Source organism: Tachypleus tridentatus, chromosome 8 (assembly GCF_004210375.1).
Source record: "Tachypleus tridentatus isolate NWPU-2018 chromosome 8, ASM421037v1, whole genome shotgun sequence".
Taxonomy (NCBI): Eukaryota; Metazoa; Arthropoda; class Merostomata; order Xiphosura; family Limulidae; genus Tachypleus; species Tachypleus tridentatus.
In genome coordinates, this window is record NC_134832.1 from 82,367,202 (window position 1) to 82,390,733 (window position 23,532).

At 31.2% G+C, this 23,532-nt stretch overlaps 1 protein-coding gene across 31 annotated transcripts in view; it reads left to right on the plus strand.

Annotated features, from left to right (window-relative positions):
- Window positions 1-382: 382 nt before the first annotated feature.
- Window positions 383-23,532, plus strand: part of LOC143222798 (CUGBP Elav-like family member 2) — a 316,460-nt gene continuing 293,310 nt past the window's right edge. For 12 of the 31 annotated variants that reach the window (XM_076449816.1, XM_076449806.1, XM_076449814.1 and 9 more), the window contains exon 1: window positions 385-518. The gene's annotated coding sequence lies outside the window, so the exon portion shown is untranslated. Of the gene's footprint in view, window positions 519-23,532 lie in introns of all 31 variants that reach the window. The other 19 variants (XM_076449792.1, XM_076449808.1, XM_076449809.1 and 16 more) reach the window with 4 other exon arrangements.

Genomic DNA, 23,532 nt, shown 5'->3' on the forward strand with positions numbered 1-23,532 from the left:
CATTGTCAAATGTTTGTTCATGTTGTCGTAATTTTATTGTATATCTTATATTTTTCCCCTGGTTCGAAAGTTCAAAGCTCGTTTTGACGGAATTGAGATATAAACTGCAAATCCATACATTTATAGACCACCAAATCACACCTGTCTTATAACAAAAGCAATGTACCTAGAATAAAAAAAGTTACAGAGTGAAAACGTAATGAGTAAGAAAACCGTGTTTATTGGTGAATAAAACTTCAATGTGGTGAATAGTACTAACTGATTAATGTAGATAGAAAAATGCATGTAGAATCAAAAATGGGATTTATTATTTACGAATTGGGCCTGAAGTTATGAAAACAGTGCTTTTCAAGTTGATATTTTATTTATTTATTTTTTCGGTATGAAAATATTAAACCTCAAATTGGCGCCTGATCACATGTCGATGTAAGCGCTACCTCTCTGGATACCTGTCACGCCATTTTGTTAGCTGTCGTCCTCGTGTGACTTGTGTGTGTGTTCGTCTCTTCGTTGCTTAGGTAAGTAAAATTACCTATCTTTTACTGTTTTAGTTGATGCATGTGAATCATTATTATGCAAAGATAAGTAGTGCTTGGGTGTCTCTTCGATTTCGTAAGGAGAAAACAAACTGACTCTAACGATGTTTGTTCACGCGCTTAAGAAATTGACTATATAACTCTGTCAACACTTGCTGGTGTCTATCTACTTCAGCTAAGCCTATGTCACGTATAATGATTAAAAAGTTAGGCTTATTTAAGCCGCTGATAATATTACGAAGGCATTTTTTAACCTCACGTTGACCTTAAGCTTAACTTTTATATTTAAGGTTTTACTGCGTTTTAATGTCAATGCAAATAAAACAAAGACGTCTGATTTTAATACATAAAAGGTTTTTTGTAAAAACATGTTTTTAAAAGGAAAAATAATGAGATTAAATTATAAAATTTTGTCTGACCTATCCTCAGATTTTAATTTACATTTGATGTTTATTTAAATAAAATTTGTCTTATATAAAAGTCCGAGCTGCAAAATTTTAATTTTGAATCTCTCATACAAGTCTACTTTTAATTTATATAGTTTGAAAACTGAGTTTTTACAGGAAAACTATAAAAGTGTATTTTTAAGCTAATAAAGTTATGAACATATTGTCTGAAAAGTTGAATGTTTCTTTCAGTTCATATGCTGTAGAGCTTTATTTATTTTATGGATGGTAGGTTTCTATATGTTGCATTGATTTATCACAAGTGTTTCTTGAGGTAATTTAACCTGAGTTATTTTTGTTAAACATGGCTAACATTCAGGGTTAAAAAACAAATTTATATTGAAGGTTGACTGTATTTATTATCACCAGTTATTACATCAGTTATGCCACACAAAGTAATCCATTAATGTTGCAAAAATAATTAGTTCACTGACGTTAGTGTTTATAGTTATAACTGTTTCTTCTATTAAAACTATCAAAGTAAATGCCAATTATATTTTTAACTAATTTAAGATTGTTTGTCTTGATTAGCATCATGACTTATGAAAATAACAAATTAATTGAAGTTAGTGATTTTGATTGTACCAACTATTAAAGTCTCGTGATAATAACTTGTATTAGTTTTAACACTTCAGGTCAGTGTTTCTCAAACTGGAATTACCAACTTAAAAAGGGTTTGCAAGACAAAATTTGATAATGGATATATTAGTCTATATACAGTATTTTCCTATGACTTGGTAGATGTGTTGGGTCATCACACATGAAAATATTTGTCAGGCCTCCTGACAAAAAAATTGAGAACCCTTGTTTTAGACTATTTCATCATTTTTTCTACAAGGAGGTTATATCATTTTACTACTTTATTTATGCATCATTGTTAATGATAATGTGTGAAAAGATGCTTGTCATTCTTCATCAGTAACTGATTTTCAATAAATCATTAATATTTTTGTTATTGAATTTTAACTTGGGATGAGGTTGCAAAACATAGGACTTTTATCTTAAATTCTTCATGGATTTCATGTGATCCTTAACGGTAGACTTTCTTTTGCATTTAATTACCTTGTTACAAGTAGTACAAAAAATGTTCGCTGTCGTAATGAAGGTCTTTAAATTTTTATGCTTTTTTCTAACTTTGAGTACCTTTATGAGATTGTTGACATTGATATTAGAAGTTGATTCATTCTCAGTGCTATACTTTCTCCAAGTATTTTTTGCCACTAGTTGCAGTTATTCTGTTGATAACTGTCAAGTGACAGGCTGTCAAAAGCCATTAAAACTACTCCAAATTAGTAGCTGTGTTCTAACCATAGACAACTATTGAATTTAATACACAGTATTGATACAGCCAGTTGGCAGAAATGGAAAGCAATCAGATGAATTAAACATCAGTTTTAAATTTTTTGTAGTACACTGTGGAATCTGTTGAGTGAACAATTCGACATCTGTTGAAGTAGGAGTGAATTCTAAATTTGTTTTAATGATTGAAGAGTTATGTTTTTCTGTAGGGACTAAATTATGTATACTTGTGTTAGAATAACTAATGTTGAGGTTTACCAAAATAAATTCAGGAACACCATTGTTAAGAGGCTGAGTGAATATGAAAGTCATTTGGTCTGAAACAGTTATCTTCTCCTGAGAGCTTAAGTGTGTTGCAAAGAGCAAGAAGAATTCCTGGTTTTATTGATAGAAGTTTTTAAGCTAACTGCCAGAAAGCCATTGTAAGCTTCAAGCTGACAAGAAATTATTTTGCAGTGTGTAGTTTTTATTGTTTTACTACATGAAGAATATTGTTGTGTTGTATTATTGAGATGGAGAGCTAAAATTATAGCTGGTGACTGTAACATATGGACAGCAAGGGATCATTTGGTCCTTCAGAGTTGCCTTTGCATATTCACCTTTGAAAAATATAGAAATATAAATCAATACTTTCATGAACTCATAAAATTCACTCATTGAACTATTGTAAATGGAATGGCTTTCATTACTGCAAATTGCAACACATTCCATATCAGTCAGCTTGTTATCACCAATCAAGACAGTTTTTTTTGCTATCATTTCTAAATCTTAGAGCTGCAAAAATAATTTTAAGTTTTATGTTTTATTCTGATGCTTGAAATTATATTTTACTTCACTGAATTCTTTACAAGGCTAGCTCATTTTGACAAAAGGTTTTGAAATATTTGTCTATAGTTTAAATTACTTGCTATTGTAAAGTCTGTTTTGATGAACTAACATAACTTTTAACTTATAAAACCAGTTAAATTTTAGGAATTTAAGACATTCTATTTTTATACATCATAATATTTTGTCTTAAATTGTATATTTGAAATAAATATTTTTGAACATCATCATTACAGAAATGTAGGCTTTTAATACTTAATCTTTCTTGCAACAAAAAGGATGAGTCCTGACACAAGTAAGAAAGTTACTGTATATGATTATTTATTGTATTAAAAGTAACCAAAATGTAAAAATTAAACTTTAAATTATAAAAGGAATCTTAAGTGAAAAGTAAAATGCAGGAATGCACACTAATTGCCATTTGTGATGTAATTCAGTATATATTATTTTTATCTTAATTTGCATAAAGCTGTCAATGGTATTTATTCCCTTGTAATGCCAGATAAACATGATTCAAATTTCAAATAATAATAAAACAATTAAATGGAAACGGATATATACTATCACTCGTCTGAGACTATTTAGGTTAATTATAATTGTTAGAATCTGCTGTCATTCTAGAAAATAAATTGTTCTTTTAATTTTATTTAATGTTTTTTTAGCTTGTACCACAGTTAATGTAATGATAAAGAAAATAAGGTTAAGTACAAACTTTTACTGAAAACATGCTGTATTCATTTTAGGGATTGTAGAGGTTATGTAAATAAAATGTTAAGATAAAGTACCATATTTTCTGGCATTAAAGAAGCACCCCCATTTTGATTAGCTAAATTTTGAAAAGAAATATAAACATAAGAATAAGGTCACAGCACTTCCACCAATCATACCAAGATGTTTTGTGGATTGTTTAATGACTTGTGGTACATAAATCCTCTTGCCCCTTCTCATTTTTTGTGAGCTATATACTTATCTTCCTTTGTAAATGTGCAATTTATATTACCACAATATCTGTATTATTATCAGTCATGTTATTTTAAGCTTGAGGAGTTGAAGAATGCTGGCAGTACAGCACCATATGTACAGTGACATGCTTTTCTTTGTTATTTAATACTAAATAACTTGTACATTTCATTCTGGGCTGTATAGAGGAGCTTGGATTACTGTTTAGTATAGAAGTGCTTTCTCTAGGCTTAGGTTTAGGCCTATGAGCAATGTAAACTTCAGCCTGAAAGATGTGGGTTAAGTTTTTGAGAGTTATACTGGGGAAAAAAGTGTCTTTGATGTCAGGAAATATGGTATTATTCTTAGCATGAAAGTCACCTTGCACTGTGAGTCAGTTTATAACTCAGTTAATACATAGATGTATCGTTAGTAGAAATGCTTTATTACAAATTCTATTTTTTTGTGCATAACATACTTGCAATGTTTACTGAAAGCATATTAAATTTTATGATAATGCATTTAATAAACATATACTTACAGTAAACACTACTATATATCTTATCAAAAATGAAGGGGTAAGTACTACCAGCCCTAAAGTATACCCTCATATTTCGTAACTAGGCCTGGCATGGCCAGGTGGTTAAGACACTCGGCTCGTTATCTGAGGGTCGCAGGTTTGAATCCCTATCACACAAAACATGCCCACCCTTTCAGTCATGTGAGCATTATAATGTAATGGTCAGTCCTACTATTTGTTGGTAAAAGAGTAGCCCAAGAGTTGACAGTAAGTGGTGATGACTAACTGCCTTCCCTCTAGTTTTACATTGCTAAATTAGGGACCATTAACGCAGATAGACCTCGTGTAGCTTTGCGCAAAATTCAAAACAAACCAAATTGTAGCTAACTGAAATAAGTTTTCTGAAATAAAGCTTAACTAACAAAGAGGTATACAAATATAAGTAAATTCCTTTGTGAGCCAATTAAGAATAAGGTCATTTGTGGAATTAATTTGACATATTTGTATAATTTATTTGTATAAATTAGTAAGAATTAAATACTTGTATAAAAAAGCTAGTGCATTTTGGTAACACTACATTACAACAGTGGCTTTTGTGTTGTGTTGCTTAACAGCAAATGTATAACCTCTAGTATTGTTATGTACCAAAAATATAAAATGAAATGTACAGACAACAAAACTGGAAAAATATTTGTTGATTTCATGATTAAAGTGGTTTGTTTTTAAGGAAAACAGAATAGCTTAATTGAGAAATGATTTAAGTTTAAAATTTGAATTGATATTTTACTTTTGTGATTAATTTTGTGCATTTGGTCCTAGGCTGGATGGATGCCACACTATATTTTTACTTTAGGTTTATTATACCAATACTTACTACAATTATAAGGTTTCATGGCAACTTCTCCCCACTTTTCTCATGGTCTCATTGCATCAACATCACTTGAATTGTGATGAGGAGACAGTAATTGAACTATTCCATTAGTTAACCTTTTAATTACAGGTTAGTTCGAATTAACTTGGCTCATAAACAAAAAGGTATTCATGAAAGTAATTATGTGATTTTTGATAATGTATGCATATATTTACAGTGTTTTGCAGGTTATTAGTAAACATTACAAGACCTTTATAAAAAGTCAGATTTTTAAATTAAGTAATATATTTTAAAGATTTTCTGTTGTTTTTTTTTAAGAGTTTTGACTGGACAACTCAGAGTATTTTTCATTTTAAGATTAAAAATACTTTTACGCATGAAGAAGTTTTGAACTTTCATGTGTGAGATATTTATAATTTCTAGATAATTATCTTAGGTTTTTTGGAGAAAGTAACTTTCATCTGCTATTTTCACTGTCAAATCAGAATATCTGGACATGGTTGATAGATTTGATCAATCTTGTAACCACCGTAAAAATTAGGAAGTAAGCATAAATTATGCTGTTTTCTTTCTGGCTTGATAACATGTTATAATTCAAACACAAATATTTGATTTAAATAGCTTAAATGTCATAACATTATACATTTATATAAATTTATTATTTTATTAAATTCACCTTTCATCCATGCCTGGTTAACAATACAGAAGTTACAATGACACAGTGTAAGTGCATTCATGTTGTGATATCCAAGAATATAAAACTGACTCTTAGATTTTACAAAGTGACCTGTCTTGATTGTGTTTTAGTGGACTAGTATTTTATAAAATACAATGACATTTCAGTTATAATACATGATGTATGTGTATACATTATTACTATTTACAAATAAAATAAACTTATTTTTCTTCCTCCTTTTTCAAGTGAAACCAGTGGGGGTGGTAGATATTGGAGAGTTTCTTACTGATTGTGTATAGCATAATACAGTTGGAAGTTGGGTAGTGGTGACACTGTCTGTGTGGTGTGGGTCACCCTTCAAATAGCTAGTGTGCCCTCATCCTGTAGCAAGAAAAGTTAATCACCCTTGTTTCTGTTTGTCTAGTTTAGTCATTACAATACACATATTGTCTGATAGTGATCTAATCACATTACATTTTTTTTGACTGACATTTACTTGTGTGCTAGTGCTTTGTTGGCCATCCAAAATTATATCCACTCAGTGGTGTCTGGGTCTCATTTGCTTTACTTTTCTTTCTGGGTTAAAAGTATACTGTGGCTGAGATGTGATGCAGTCTCCCTCTGGGGTGGGTAGTGGAGCTCCTACCATTTGATGTCATATTGCATGTGCTTTTTCTTTGGGTTCTTTTTGAAGAGAGATCTTCTAGGTTTTATGTTTACATTGACTCCTCCACTGTTTTATCGTGGGATTCTATTTGTTATCTGTGAAGAGGTGGAGTATTGTTTCCTGAAGTTAACATTTTCTTTACCTGAAAATCTGTTTCTGGTAAGTACCTTTTCACACACCTTCTCACCTGTCCTCTCCACTCCCAATGCAATTCTTTTTGCCTTATATACAATTAAAGTTTATTTGAGAGCATATGCCTTGAGGGGTGTATTGTAAAAGGAAATTGTGTTGCCCATATATTGATGGAGGGCTATTATCACATGATGAAGAAATCATGCACTAGCACAGTTTACATGCATGTTTTTTTAGGTGACTGATAGCTCAAATTTAGTGACATGCAAATTTTTGAGTCAGGTATGTGAAGGAATCAAGCTGTTGTGTGGTGGTGAGTATTTTTCAGAAATCCATTTTAAAGTAAGGAAAATTTTAACATTGCTTCAGTCTATTGTTAGGTGATAGTTATTTTACATCACTGCCAAAACTAAGCTTGGGTGGTCATTTCCAGAATTATTAAGAGCTTTAAGAGAAGACATATGCATAGTTACGTACATAGCTATGAAGTGATTTAAATTATTTGTTTTAAGAACTGATATAGAAAAGAATGTTATGTCACCCACACTAAAACTGCCATATCCAATGCTGTAACATTATGTACAGCAGCTCTGTTTTATTTAAAACTTATCATTATCAATTTGTTTAGTCAATCATTTTAGTAATTTTTGTACCATCTTTTTCTTGGTTTAATTTATTATTTAGTTGCACTAAATAGAAATAACATGAAAGATAACAATTTTAATAAGAAATTCTTATTGAAACTCAATTCTGTTTTCAGTTGAAATAATGTACTGAAAAATTATGTACCAAAATAGTTTTTCTTTGTCTCTTAACAAGGTATCACATAACAGTGTGTAGGAATTAATTGGCAAGCTATCCAGTTTACTGACAGGTGGCAGCAGTTTGATCATTACATTTACTGTTAAGGCTTTATGGTTGTTTCTAGGATGCTTTTTGTATGTTTTAACTTAAGAAATTGGTTGATAAACAAAATTTGAATAACTAGCAAATAGTGATGTTTCACTAGCTAAATTTAGTTCTGGACAGAGAATTATTTTCACAATCCTCAAAGGTGTGAAAATCACTTTTTTATTATCCATTACTTTGCATTAATAAAAGTAAAATGAAGCCAAATAATCTTGCTTCCAAAGCACTTTTAAACAGTCATCATCTCTCCCCTCCAATGTGCACACTCAAAAATAAAAATATTTGAAAAAAAATTTCTTGGAAAGTGCAGCATTTTTCCATAATACATTATTGAGTTTCTTACCAGATAATTGGCAGTTATTTGAATCTTTATTTTAGTATTTAAGTACAATAGACATGTTTTATCATGTTCATATATTAACTAAATTTAGTTTAAAATTTGTTTTTCCCAGTAAGGACTGTAGTATTTGCTGTGTGTAATATAACTTTTTTCACAAATACAACAGTTTGGTTTATTACAGAGAAAAAATATTTTCATTAGATTTCTTTGCTTCATTTTTTTCTGATTTGTGATATTTTATAAATTTTTCAGTTGTCTTCATAATAATATGCTTTATTTTCAAATGTAGCTTTTAAAGTTGTGTTTGAAATTCTTGCTTATTTTTTTTGGATATCATAAATGTTAATTTTAATTCCAGGACAATGTGTTATTACAAAAGTAATAATTTGTTGCTGTTTTATGTTTGATTTTTCTCAATTTTCTTTATTCAAATTTTAGCTAAGTAAAACATCTATATTTTTTGAATAATGATACAAATGATTACTATAAATGTTTAAATGCTGTGTGAATTAGTAGGTTTTTGATATAAATGTTTCAGTCTTTTTACATATCTAAAAAAAGATGCATTAATCATTCAAGATTAAACTTTATATTAGGTTCAATTTGATTCAGGTTTTTGAAATATAAAAAGCATTTTCAGTTTCACATTAAAGCAATTGATATAGTTACTTTCAAAATACTTAAAACAAAACTGCTAAATATTTTCAATTCAAGATATCCCATCAGTGAAGTGGTGTAAGTTGAAGCTACTTTTTTGTTGTCATTGTAAAGAAATAAAGAATAAAATCTAGGGTTTAAACTTTTAGTTATAACTTGTTTATTAAACCACGGGTGTAATAAATCTGGGTATTTCAATGATATTCAGTGATTTTTATACCACACTAATATTTAATATCTAGATGAAAATAAACTATATCTAATGATATTAAAACTTTTTTTTTCTTTTCAATTTTCTTTAGTAACTGTTTAATTTTAACCAGTATTATCTCTTGTATAATTTTGTACATCATATGTAAATAGTTTGAATTATGTCCATAATAGAATTCAATGATTCAATCACCTAGTTTTTCCACTTTAATTGGTCTTCTAGAGATTTGTGAAGGATCCGCTTTTCTAAGGATATTATAACATATTTGTTTCTGAATATTTCTTTACTTTTATAAATTATGGGTAATAGATAAGAAATGCCTAGTTTATCATTATTTGACAAATTTCATTTTCTTTTGTAAGTTGTGTGTGTGTATCTGCATGTATATTGTAGTTATTTTATACATTTAATGTTTGTTTTACTTTATTAACAACTTTTAGGATATATCTATACGTTTTTGTCATTTAAATGTTTTAAAACTATATTGTCATAATATTGTTGGCCCATGGTAACAAACATTTTAACACTATATTCCTTGATAGATTGTTAAAATTTTTGTTACCATGGGCTAACAGTATTATGACAATATAGTTTTAAAACTATAATGGACGGCTACTGCCTGTTATGGAGACACAAGTATAGAGGACAACGTTTTAAAAGTATTACGCCTGTCATCTCCACAGCAGGCAGTTTCATCAGCTTTAACATTGCTTTGAATTGATATTTTCTATATTTTAAAGTATTTTTAATGCATTTTTTACATTTATTGAATTACTGAGACAATTTGGGGTGTCATGCAACCAAAACAACCTGCATGACACACTGTGTCTTATTAAAATGAATGTTAGTTTAGCAATTTTCTGTAGCTCAGACTGTGATAATCCCATGTCACATGTTTTCAGTGGAGGTGTTCTACTGGACTCTTCATATACTAAATTGCAAGGCAATGCATTAAAAATACATGATATAAAATCTTGAATTTTATCTTGTTGCACCAAAACTAATGAAACTTTATTTTATATAAAAATATACTTTCATGGATTTTTTTTAACTTTGGTACATTGATAGATCTTTATAAACTACAGTTAAATGCAAGCCACATGTATAAAGTTATTTGACAAAAACTGCTCAAATTTGACCAAATGTTTGCACATCTGTTCAAAAAGTTGTGAGAGTTATGTCTGAAGTTTTTGCTTAGCTTCGTCTAAGAGTAAAAGTGGACTATTTCTAGTTTTTTTGTCCTTCAGATTAAAGACAGCTAATTTAGATAGAATAGCAGAACTATGAGATGAGGGCACTTGCAGATATATAATTATTGGTTAAGCCAAACAAACTAGATTAGCACTTTCTTGCTCAAGTTTTCAAAAGAAGCATATCGGTGGGCATCTGTTGTTCATTACCAACTTTTAAGCACAAATTTGCTACATTTTATTAAATTCTCCTAACTAAAGATTCTTAGCATGATGTAATATTAGGGTAAATATTAATCATTGATATGGCTGTTTTGAGTGTGTGCAGATGACAACAAACTATTAATCCAGTTTTCATATTAGAATAAAGGAAGTTATTAACCCTTAAGTGGCAGTCATCAGTTGATGTTACTACCCACAACATTCTCACTGTTTAAGGGTTAATACTATTTTAGAAATAATCTGGCTGGTTCTGTAAAGTATATATATACCAAGTATAAATAATAGGTTTGTTATTTAAAACTAATGTTGGTTACCAAGTGTCACTTTTTCTTACTTGCTATGGTTTATTGGTGTGCATCAATAAATAGTCATGATATCTAATTAAAAAAAAACATGTTAGAGGTGTGAAAAAAAGTGCAGAAAAAGGATTGAGCATGTAACTTGAAGAAATAACATCAAATTTAGCAGCTGAACTGGTAACATCACTTACATCATTGATAAGAATTTTACAGCAACTATCCATTCATTAGTTAACTGGGCTGCATATTTTCTTTTACTCACTGACATTTCCCAACTTGAACCTGATTTTCAGTATTAGTTTTCTTCTGTTTTTTTAATACTTCTCATGTTAGGATAGCCAATGTTTGTTAGCTATCTCAGAATAATCAATTAGTTGAATTAAAATGATTAATGAACCTGAAGATTAATTGATTAGCAGAATTCATGGATTGCTAAGCTTTTGTAAAAAAAATGTCATTATTAAGTCTGTGGAGTTGATTGGTTTTAATTTATGGTAAAGGTATGTTCTCTGTCTTAAAGTATAATTTTACTCTTGACAAAGAATTTTGTCTTAAACTCAACATTTTTAGGGTTTTTATTGGGAAAGTATATATTACTAATAAGCAGTGCTACTAGCATCCCTCAGTTTGTATACAAAATAATACCAGATGACTAGCTATGATTTATTATGGAAATGTATGTTATTGGGTTCTGTGTCTGCAAATGCTCATTAACCACTAGACCATGCAGCTGATCAAATAAGGATATATGCATTAATAGTATAATCACTGTAATTTGTATATTAACACACTTAACTGTTTAGGTAATAAGGCTCATTTCTCCATTAGTTATGTCCAGTTTATCAACACTGCTTGGGGGCTGAGTTGTGCTATCATGTATTTGTAGAGCATCTTATATGTTAAATTGAATACAAGTTTAATCATGCCTGTCATTCATTCATTTAAAGAAAAAAAAAGTCCCCTCCAATGCAGCATCTTTCAGATACATATCATGGTCCTTAAGCCCTAGTCAAGCTATAGCTCTTATGCTGGCATCGTACTGTGACTTACCATCACTGTTCAGTACTGCGTCTTGTTCCTAACATTGGCTCGTTATGACATGGATGTGAACAGAAGGCTAGTTATGATGACCCTGATAGTTGCACTCATAACAGTAGTTTATATCTTTCATAATCCTATGTATCTAAGGTGCTTCCCCTGAATGTTTTTGCCCAAGCAGACTGCACTTGTTGATTGCTATATCTTGTACAAGCATTTCCACTAGATGTTTTGCTTTGATGGACTGCATTTAGAGTAACTTGTGTCACTTCTATTGGTACATACATTTCTGTGAAAATGTTTGCATACACACAAGTTTTCCATGCTTTTCACCACTATACTGATTGATGTCATAGTTATCCAGCACTTCATACAATAATTTGGTGTTGTACATTTCTTTAGTGACTTTAGTGGTGCCTGTCAACTTGGTTCTGCCTTATTTGTGTTACTGTATTGACACTTTTGCAATGGGCTTGGTATAATGAGTTTCTATGTGCACTTGCATACATTAAATATTTATACTATAACTTTTCAGGCAGTAATTGCATCTTCACAAGATCTGGTAGATTTGTAATAAAGATTACAAGTGTTTCTGAACAAAAAAGAACAGGTTTTGTAACAAAATATTTTTACCAAAGATTTGTTTGTGAAAATATCCAGTTTGTTTTATTATTTTGAGTGTGAAGAGATTTCATGTTATGGCTAAACAACAGTTTTACATAAGTCATATATCAGCAAAATAAAAGTATACAAGGTTCTTATTTCATATTCTATTTTGTCAGTATTGGTAATTTGAGTTCCTAATTCATACAAAATTATAAACTTAGTATTTTGACATTACAAACATCTAATTTTAACTGGTGCTGCATTTAACCTTCCTTGTGACTTACAACAGTTGATATTTCAGTGTGTTCATTTAATATTTACTTTTATGGAATTAACTGATATAAAATGTTAAAATTTGAATTGATCTATAATTTGACACCAAACTTATTGACATAATATTCAGTAAAATGTTGAATGCAAGTCAACAAATGTGATGACGTCCTGACCTCTGAATCATTGCAAAAGAGTTAATTGCTGTATGAAGAGCATATTTCTTTCAGAAGTAGTGCTATACCACATTAGTGTGTTTTCTTTTCATATTCTAACACCTGTTCTTTCAGTGTGGTCTTTCTTTACTTGATTTGAGACTTATGCACCTTCACTGGCCCTTCCACCTCAGCAGGGTTGGACTCTGTCTTTGGATGAGTAGAAATAGTACCATTTTGGAGTTCACAGTCCAAAAAGTTAGATGGCAGAAGAAGTGAGTTAACAGCAGATGAGACGAAACATCAACCCAAACGATGAGATTTGGGGCCATGCAAGGATGTTGCCTTGGCCGGGATCTAAAGATCCAATGCCTCAAGTTTAAATGTGTGAGGGAATCTGGAGTACCCTGAGAAAATCCACTTTCATGGTCAGAGCACTGAATAATCTATCCAGACTGTGTCCAGAAGTATCTGAAAAGAAATCAAGGTTAATGATACATATAGGAATATAACACATGACTTAAGGCAAAAATGTAGAATTTGCTAGTTGGATGGTGGCTTGGAAAATGACTTGCTGTGATCTTGTAAAGCAATGAGGAAATTCAGTTTGAATTTGCATTCACATCTTATGGATGCCCACAGGTAATGAAGACGATTGTGAGAGTTGAGATTAGTCCACTGGATGTTCTTTGGTGTATTGTTCTTCAGCATTCTGAGATGATTTGTGTCTTCTGAGTGTTTGTGATCTGGTTGTTTGTTTCAACTGACACTAGTGGTCTTGACTTGCATGGTGTGAGTCTGGCATGTGGTTGTAACACATGAAGTTGAACTTGGGGTTTGAAAAGACATGTTATATTTCTTCTTCATATTAAGTTGCAGTTGGAGGTTGAGGTCATCGTCAATCTTAGTGTCATTGTCTTTGGTCCTGGTGGTGAGTACTGTTGTTGCTGGCAGTGGAGGTTAGTGACATCGATGCAGAGTTGCATGAATAAGTTTTCATGCTTTTCCTGGCTGGTTGTTGGTTGAGCAGTAAATTAGTGGTTGACTGTGGAAAGTTGTCAGTTGATTGTCTGAAGGGTTTAGATATCCATGGCTTGGTACAATGACGAAGTCATTCAGCATTGAACTGAAATATATGATAGTAACACCCATTGCATAAAATGTAGTTGGCACTGTGTTTAGAAGTTGTAACTATTTTGAAAAATATTTGGAAAAAATTCAGTGGATAGCTTGTATCTTGGTCTTGGTTTGGCATTCTATGGCATGTTTGATTTCTGCTGAGTGAATGGATATGTTGATGCCTCTAAGGAAAATGGAGAATAGATTGATAGAGCTCTTCATTGGAGAACAGCTGACATTGATTTCACAGTTCCAGGGTTTAAAAAATAGGACATATCTCCAGGTGTAGAGGGCTAAAAGAAACTTCTGCCTTGACGAAGGATTGGGGTACTGGAAGGGTTTACGGTTGCACCAGGCTTGGACTGAGTGATAAAAGTGGCAATTTGTAGCGGCAGTAATCTGTCGATAATTACCAGTGAGGTGACTGAAGTTGGTCCTGGCAGCAAGAACAACATGATAGCAGAGGGAGTTTAGCACGTCTCGCTTACTCGGTGACTGCTACTGCTACTCTATCATTAGACAAATAGCCAAGCATAAGCTTCATGGGCCAGTGGGCAACTTTGGGTTTGAGAGTGTGCTATTGCATATGAAATTTTACAATTTATTTGAAAAATAGTAATTGTAGTTCTATTTCAACAATTTTTTCATCTACTCTAATAAAAGATGTTTTATAATTTTGTAAAATTTATTTTCTCTAAGTTGAAAAGAAAATGTTAACAAAAGTGTGTGAACTTAGATCTATATAATCTTAATGGTTATTGTCTGTAAACAAAGCCTTTGTCCATTTTAAGGATTTTGTGCCCATCTCAAAAGATATACCTCAGATATAGATGCATCCAAACTTTATATTTGTCATATGGTATTCATATTCCTGTAATATAAATAGCTATTTTAAGAATCTTGGCTTGAGAGGATTCTATGATGCCACAACAAGTGGGTTGGAAAGTAGCCAGGAAATCGTAGCTTCTAGACAAGATAGTAATATATGATACCTCAAAAGTGTTTAGCAAAACTTTCCAGAGTGGAGAAGAAAGGATTCTAATGCAAAATTTGCAAAACTTAGGAACAGGTTGCAATTATAGGATTTTGTGTTGTAGTTTATTTTGATGATGTTTTCGTTTGATATTTTTGTGTTGTATTATGTCTATTTTAAAACTAGGAACATTTTTACATTGGAAGATGTGAAGATATTTAGGGTTAGTGAGTGTAGTAAGCTAGGAGTTCTGCGATGATGTCCTATTAAGATGACTCATTGTTTTGTGTGTAGTAGTAAATTTACTTGTACCACAGAAACAAGTACAATAACTCCTTAATTACTATAAACAAACTCTGGTTATTAGTTTGACACTGACCTTGGTCAAAAGTATAGTTGGGAAAATGTTGATTATATTAGTATAGATCTGGAACATGAGTGGATGCTGCATTTTTACTAGTCAGTGCTTGTGTTTTATGCTGATTTTGGCACACAAAACTGCTTCAGTGGGTAATGATAAGTAATAAGTACAAATCATGAAGTAGTAACATTAAAAATAATTCAATTTTATTGTTTTTATATTTTTAGGAGTTGCTTTTTTAAGATTTTCTATGAGCAGCCAATAAAATGAATATTCTGCTATTAATATTAAAATAACAAATATAACAGTTATGACATTATTTAAAAAAAGTAGGATACATTTACATTTGTTTAGGCACACAATATAAAAAAGACCTAGACAAAAGGAAGTATTTGTAATTTTCTTTTTAAAAATGTTTTATGACAAAAGTTTGAAAACTTCATGTCCCAAGATACAGTTCTAGTAATAAACCAAATGATATACTTTTCTAACTACAAACTATGTGTGGAAAGTATGTATCAAATTTCATTCAGCTAGATTAAGTAGTTTTAACTGACAAGAACAACAGGAAGGGGTAATGTGACATCAACCTTGTACATGTGTGAGCTTGATTTCTATACTGCAAGCTTTTCTTACATAAAAATAAGTTGCTGCTGTTTCCAACCAATTGTAAATACAAATTGTACCTAATTACAAAAGACAATCTTAAAATTTGAACTTCTTCAACTTGCTGATATATTTGTTAAACCTGCTAGAGATGTCTTTGCTCTCCAACTTTTGAAATTGTTTGCTAATGAAGTTGATATGGTTGATGGTCATGTTTACAGTCAATAAAAAGAAAAGATTGACTTCTATGTCTTACAATTTTTTAGTTTTGATGTTGTGTAAACCATTTGTCAGCAGAATTGCTTGATGTGTGGTTATTTTATTTTAGTGATCTGAGTAATAAAGGTTCCATTTAAGCTATTTTTATCTTAAGTATAATTCATATTAGTTTTAGGGCATTTTATATTAGTGACTTGTGTATTTTTTTTATTCTAAAGTGCATATTTAAAAGCTACACTACTTCTTTTTGGAGACCAAAATTGATAAGACTTGATGTTTACAAAAGCTCATTTAAATTTTATGCTGCAGTGTAAAAGCACTCAAATATGTAAGTGCTATAAAATCTGATTGTGTATATATATATATATCATGCTTATTGATACATGTTTTTAACAAAAATAGTTAAAATGCAAAAGTTACAAGCTACTCAGCTTAGCCTAATAAGGCTTGAGAAAGATAAAACCTAAAATTTTATGAGCTTCAGTACTTTGTGGAACATTAAACTTGAAGATCCTGTGGCATTTATTTTAGCTCCTACTGTGACTTATTAACTTTGATTTGAGGCCTACAGCAATAAAACCATTGAATTAAAAGAAAACATATGGAAGAAACTTGTCACTAATTTGGATATTCTAGAGATTAAGAACTATACTGGAATATCTGCATCTGGGATTTTTCATATCACCTTTTTACTTGTTTTTATGTGTGACCTGTCCTTTTTTCATATCTTCTCTAAGGCACTTCACTGTCATCCTAATAGTTTCTCCATAGATATAGAGCTGGTACTTTTTGATACCTTATAGTTTTGTCTCTGGCTGTATCCATGCTTACTTGGTACAGTTGTTGTTAGAACCTTCTGAGACATGATGCTATTCTATCTACTTCTTGTGTTCCCTGCTATTACCTCTTTGACCTCAATCTGACTCCATTTATTTGCCTACATATTTTTAGGGGTAACATCTTGAAAACTGCCCAATATGAATATACTGTTTCCTTGGTATGTCTTTCTCTCTCCTTACCTTATAAAGCCACTCTTTTTCTTCAAGCATGTGAACATTTCAATCTTCTCTTTCCCTGTTTTTTATCCTTCTGCATTTTTTGTCTGTTTTCCATCCTTTCAAGTTGGCTGTTGGAAGTCACCCTGGTGACAACCTCTCTTTGTAACTATTTGGATTAGACACCAAGAAGGCACATCTGTTTTTGTTTACAGACATTTGGGTCTAATTTTCTGCTGACTAATGTGTTATGTTCCTTCTTTCCAACAGCTTTCTTTTTACTTTACATCTTTTTCTTCCATTTTCTTTTTAATCCTCAGTATGTTCTACTTCGTAGGGCCATGACATCAGATCTTTCAGACAAGAAAGCTGTTAAAAGGGTTTTTTTTGCCCCTAACCAGGGTTTTATTCTTATCTTTTGTTGCCCCTTCATAAGAAAGACTGGTGTCTGATGTTCTGTCATTGACTTTTCTCTAAACTATCAAATAGTTCCTTCTTCACTGTGGTTCTTTTTTCTATGGACTGGATGATTATAATTGATGTCTCAAATGCCTTTTTATATATTTCAGTTGCTTTGTTATATTAACATTTTCTTTGATTCATTCATGAAATCATGCTTACCAGTTTTGAGTTCTCTTTGTCACTGCTGCAGTTCTTTATGTATTAAGCAAAGTCAAGGGGGCATTTGCTTTCCATGCCCACAGTCTTGGAGTTCATTTCCATTATTACATGGATGACTGGATCATTTTTACCTATTCTGGGAAGATCTTTTTCTTGGCCACAGTACTTTTCCAAGGTGATTGTCTGTCTTGATTGGCTAAATTTTCCAATTCATTCCTCATTTTGATCCATTAGCTGGGCCACCTTGGGACACATGGATTTTCTAGCTCAGTCATTTACACTCTTTCTACTTTCATATTCTCTGTAAAAAAGGTTCTATTTATATGGGTACTTGTAGTTTTCAAATGGCTTGTCCCTTTAAGCTGAGCCCACATGTGGTCTCTTCAGTGGACTGTGTGTGATTTGTAAAATATCTCTATCTCATGTTCTATTTTGTGATGCTGCCACTTTCGTAGATATTTTTCTTGGTAACTGGAGTGTAAGAAAAATATGGGGAACATTTTAAAGCTATTGGATTTCAAACCTTTTTATATGTATACATCTCTTGTGGGTTGGAGTGTGTCTGAATGATTCCTATTCCTGTAACATACATTAATTTTCTAATACATCAAAATAAATACCATACCATAGTTCTGATCATCTATCACACTACACCTTATGTACAACTTACCAGTTGTGTGGAAATGCTTGGTTGATTATGCACTTTTCTGCCCATCCCTGTAATGCATTGACTTCTTTGCCTTCCTTCTTTCATACTGTCATTTGTGTGAATAGTATCCTCTTTGTGATATGGATGTGGAGTCTTGTTAGTTTTACCTCTTTTACATCCTGTTATAGGGTGTCATATTCCAATGACTTTCCCCTTCAGTCACCTTCTCTAGGTTTTTGTAATGGTACTGACCCCCTCCACCATATCACTGTGGGATTCTACTCTTTGTATGTAGTAAGTTGAGGATATAATTTTGGAAGATATTTTCTTTAGCTAAGAATGTATTTGTTAGAAACTTATCTCTTTGTACTTTACAACCCTTCCCTTCAACCATCAATGTGTAATATTCCTGCTTTTAAATTGAGTTAATTTGGAGTACAAGTGTTTTGGATATATTTTGCTTCACTATTGGTGGAGGGCTATTGTCACATGATAATTACATTATGCACTAGTGCAGAGAGGTAATTAGCTATTAGAAATAAATTGCTGGTTGAGGAAAATGTTAATTTTGTGAAGACACTTTGTATATTTGGAATTATAATAATCATTATGTATAACTTAGAGCCTTGTATATAAAGGTTGGAGTGTGGTCCTTTTGACCTAGCCCTTGAATAGGTGGTTAATTGAAAATAACATAAAGGATTATTTTAGCTGTCTTTTTTCCACTCCATGAAGACAATTAGGATTATTAATTTAAGAGTAAATGGTTGTCAGGCAGTGAAATTTGGTGATCATTTAAAATAGTGTTTAATGTAATGGGCAGTTGGTATTCCTAGTAAAAAAAATGTTTATATTTATACTAATGCTCTGGTGGTACAGCTGGATTCAGTGAATTTGTTCATAGATATAGCTGGGCAATATAACTATCTGTAAGCAGATTACATTAATCAGTTTAATGTAAACTAATTGGCTGTTTGAAAATCCAATATTATACTGTCACAAAAATAAGCAATTTATTGAAATTACTGCTTTTGATTTTTCTAACAGTTTATTAATCAAGATTAATATTAAATTGATTGTATTTAAAGTAATCAGTAAACTCAGTGATGAAGAGAAAACCCACTTTTAGAGAAATATATATGCAAAAACGGCTCGTTTGGGTTGAGAAAATATTTTACTTAGAAGAGCCAACAACGTTTTGACCTTCTTTGGTCATCGTTAGGTTCATAAAGAAAGAGGTAACATTATTTATAAAATACAATGTGATAACTGCCACGGCTTCTATATTGGAGAAACAAGTAGAAAAATGGAAACCAGATTCAAAGAACATAAAAAGTCACCTTCACACATTTTTGAACATTGCAAGTCAAATAAACACAACATAACCATAGAAAACACTCATACTAAATAAAGAAACAAACATAAACAAATGCAAAATTAAAGAAGCCTTACTTGTACAACAACTTAAACCAAAAATAAACCAATATAAAGGAATGCCTTTATACCTATATTAATATAATAAAATAAATAAAATTATATATTCAAACATCTAACACCGCCCTCTACATTCCAACACTCAGTTACACAACCCCTTCCAAACATGTGGTCAGCTTCCGGTCAGTTACCTCTTTCTTTGTGAACCTGACGATGACCGAAGAAGCTTGAAACATTGTTCGCTCTTCTATGTAAAATATTTTCTCAACCCAAACAAGGCGTTTTTGCATATTATCAGTAAACTGATACAACTACACAGGTTTTGGATGTTAACCAACTGTTATCCATTTTTTTTAAGCAATTTGTTTGATAGTAAAATGGTTGCACAGTGGTAATCTTTTAAATATGTCAGCATGTTGCAAATAATTCAAGGGAGACACAGGTAAAGGACTGAAAACAAATGGAGCTGACTGTAGAGGAATGTTGTTGTGCATGTTGGTCTATCGGGGAATGAGGTGATCGTTTGCATGTTTTCCAAATGCTTCAGTACTTAATACTGGTGGAAGGAACTGGGCATAATAATTATGAACTATTCAGAATGGACCTTGATTGTATTTGAACATGATGGTTATTGAAATGCTGATGGACCCATTATGTATTCTGGATCTTCTTTGGTAAATAGAGTAATAGAACAGCTCAACTAGAAGGAAATTGTGCTGTCTTAAATGCAATTTACAAGAAATCAGAAATGTGAAAACATTTCCATTTAAGCAGTGAACTTAAGTTGAAAATCACTTCAGTATAACTGTATATAAACAGTGATGGACTGAATATTTTTGTGATTTGTGGTGGTAGAAATGTACAGATTACAATAAGTAGTTTAAAAAAAATCGTACATTTATACTAATAGCTGCTATTGGTTTAAAATTGTCCTGTTTTTGGAACGTCTAAAACTCTTTAGCCTAGTAGCCCTTTGCTTTTTTGAAGTACACACCTTTGGGGGTTTGTAAATATTAATTTTTTTTAATTCGGTGTCATTTTCACTCCTTAATTAAAAAAAATTATAAATATTTTATAATTGCAGTGTTATAGGAGAATAACATGTTTAAAGTGAGAGTACAAGCAAAATAAACTTGTGTTCAGTTTTTTTTGCTGGATAAATTCAGATTTAAGAATATCCTAGCAAGAAAACTTGCATATATCAAAACTTTATGAAATATAAAATACAAAAACACAACAGTACTATTTATTAAATCCTAGCTCATTTTTTAGGTACAAAAATAGTAGTATTTGAACATAGTTAACAGAATTCGACTCATCAGATGGCAGGATTTGTTTTTACTGCTCAGATACATCTTTATCAACAAATCAAAATATGGCCTATTCATGATTCTCTTGTATCTAAACAACCTTGAGCAATGATTAGGATTCATTAAAACTATATTTTAGCTGCTGCACAGTTTTTAACTTATGTCATCTTAACACAATATCATAGCAAGTTTACTAGAAGCAAGAAAAAAAAATCCCATTCAAAACATAAAATCTTATCTGTGATTTGTCAATTTTCTCTCTAAATGTTTGCTCTTTCTACCAGTTTCTTTACATATCTACTTCTTACTGTATCTCTAGATGCATGATAACTGTGCTGATGGTTTATTAAGCTGTTATTGTAAGCTATTTGTGTTGCATTGTTTTATAAAGTTTACTGATCACCATATTTGTCCCACATTGTTTCATTCTATTATATGTTTCCATGATTTTCAATTTTTTTACAGTTTTGTCTTGTTTAACATATTTGGTTTATTATTGAGCCCTCTGAGATGTAAATAATGTCATGTGATAGAAATGGAATATGGCTGCATGGATTCCACACATTTGTCTGGCACTAGACTTTATGGTAACCTTTAGTAAGCAATTACTATGGTTGTCAGCATAATATGGTTAATCTACTTGAAACACTAATTGCATTTATAATACTAATGTCACCTTACTTGCATGCATTATTCACAACAGTATTGCAGTCATCATTGAATATTTTCATTGAATTCAACTTAACTATTTCTTTGAGGATAAAACAAGGTCAGATATGCATGTTTGTAGGTGATTACTGTTGTAATAATGACCTCCTATTATAAGTTGATGAACAATAGTCTGTAAGCATAATAAAGGGATTTTATTTTTGAGGGACTTTCATTAATAAACCCCTGTGTATTTAGTATCTGTACTGTATATAGACTCTATTACTTAGCTATGGATCATACCCAAAGAAAACAGACCAATCTTCTATCAAAGCTTGTATGTTTTCTCCAAAATAAATCTTTATTATGCTTAGAAATCATTGTTTGCCAGCTTATTATTGTATTAGCATTGTGATTCCTTACTCTTGTGGCTTGATATTACCTATACTGAAAGTAGTTATTGTCATGATTAGTTGATGAGGAATGTGCCAGTTGGAATGAATTGTTAAATGTATTTTTTCTTGGGTACCAGAAGGTTTATCATCATCAAGACAGAACAGTGAGTACCTGTATTTGTATGTTAAAAATTCATGCTTGAGGACATACTTCATAAAAATAATGTTGTATGTGCACCATTTTAGTTACATGATAACTTAGACATGTATTGAATCTACTTCAGAATATAATTTGTTTGATTAAGAAGACAGACCAGTATTTTTCAAAATATGTATGCTTTCCCCCAGAATAAATCTATTATGCTTATATTATGTAACTAATGGCAGTTAAGAAAAATGTGGTTTTTTTTTTTTTCTCCCCTCAAAGTGAAGTTGGTTTAGTAACTATCATAAGCTGTACATTCATTGTAAATTCTTAAGGTTTAATTTCATCTTTCTTTTCTGAGTCCATATTTCTGTGTGTATTTGCTTCATCTCTGTAGAATATAAACAGTAAGGGACAAAGATGTTAAAGTATTGTACTTGTAGCTAGTGCTGTTTAGTTTAAATTACAAATCTCTTACACATGGACTCTCTATGTTCAAACTGTATTGCCAGTGTACACTAAAATATATACAAGCCTTTATTGGCCAGTGGCCAAATGAGACAAAAGGATTGTCTTATTTAAGGACAAAAGGAGATTTCCCTGTCACACCAGGAAACAACATACATCAAATGAAAGGAATTTATCTAATTTGAAGTGAAACTTGTAGTTATTTTGTAATTAGTTTTGTTAAAGTGTGTATTAAATACATTTATGAAAATTACATCAATTCTTAGGCATTAAATGTATATGTATAACTAATTTTGAACTTTTAAATATCGTAGCATATACAACTTTACATGAGAAATTAGTAACAATAAAGAATGTTACATTTTTAAAATTTGAATAATTAGTGTGTGGTTAGCTTTAGATTATATTGGTTCATTGTGCTGCTTGCCATGGGATGTAACATGTATTTAAATTTGATTGCAGAAAATTTTATCAGTTCTATTGCTGTTGGTTTCCACTTTTATTGAATCTGTCAAGGTGCCAACCATAGCTGGAAGTTGAAGGTATTTGTGGTTGTATAATGTGATTAAAAGCTGCACTGCATCTGCCAAAAAGCTCTCAGGATGTGCTAGAAAGAACTTGTCTCTTTTGTGAAAGTTGGTAGAGATGTAGTATGGTTAGAAATACTGTGAGCTTCTGAAATGACTTTGGAGCTACATTCTACTGTTTCACTGTTCATTTATTGTAGGTGTACTTAAGTTTTAGCTCATTTTGCAATAAAATACTCTATCAGTTAGTGAAA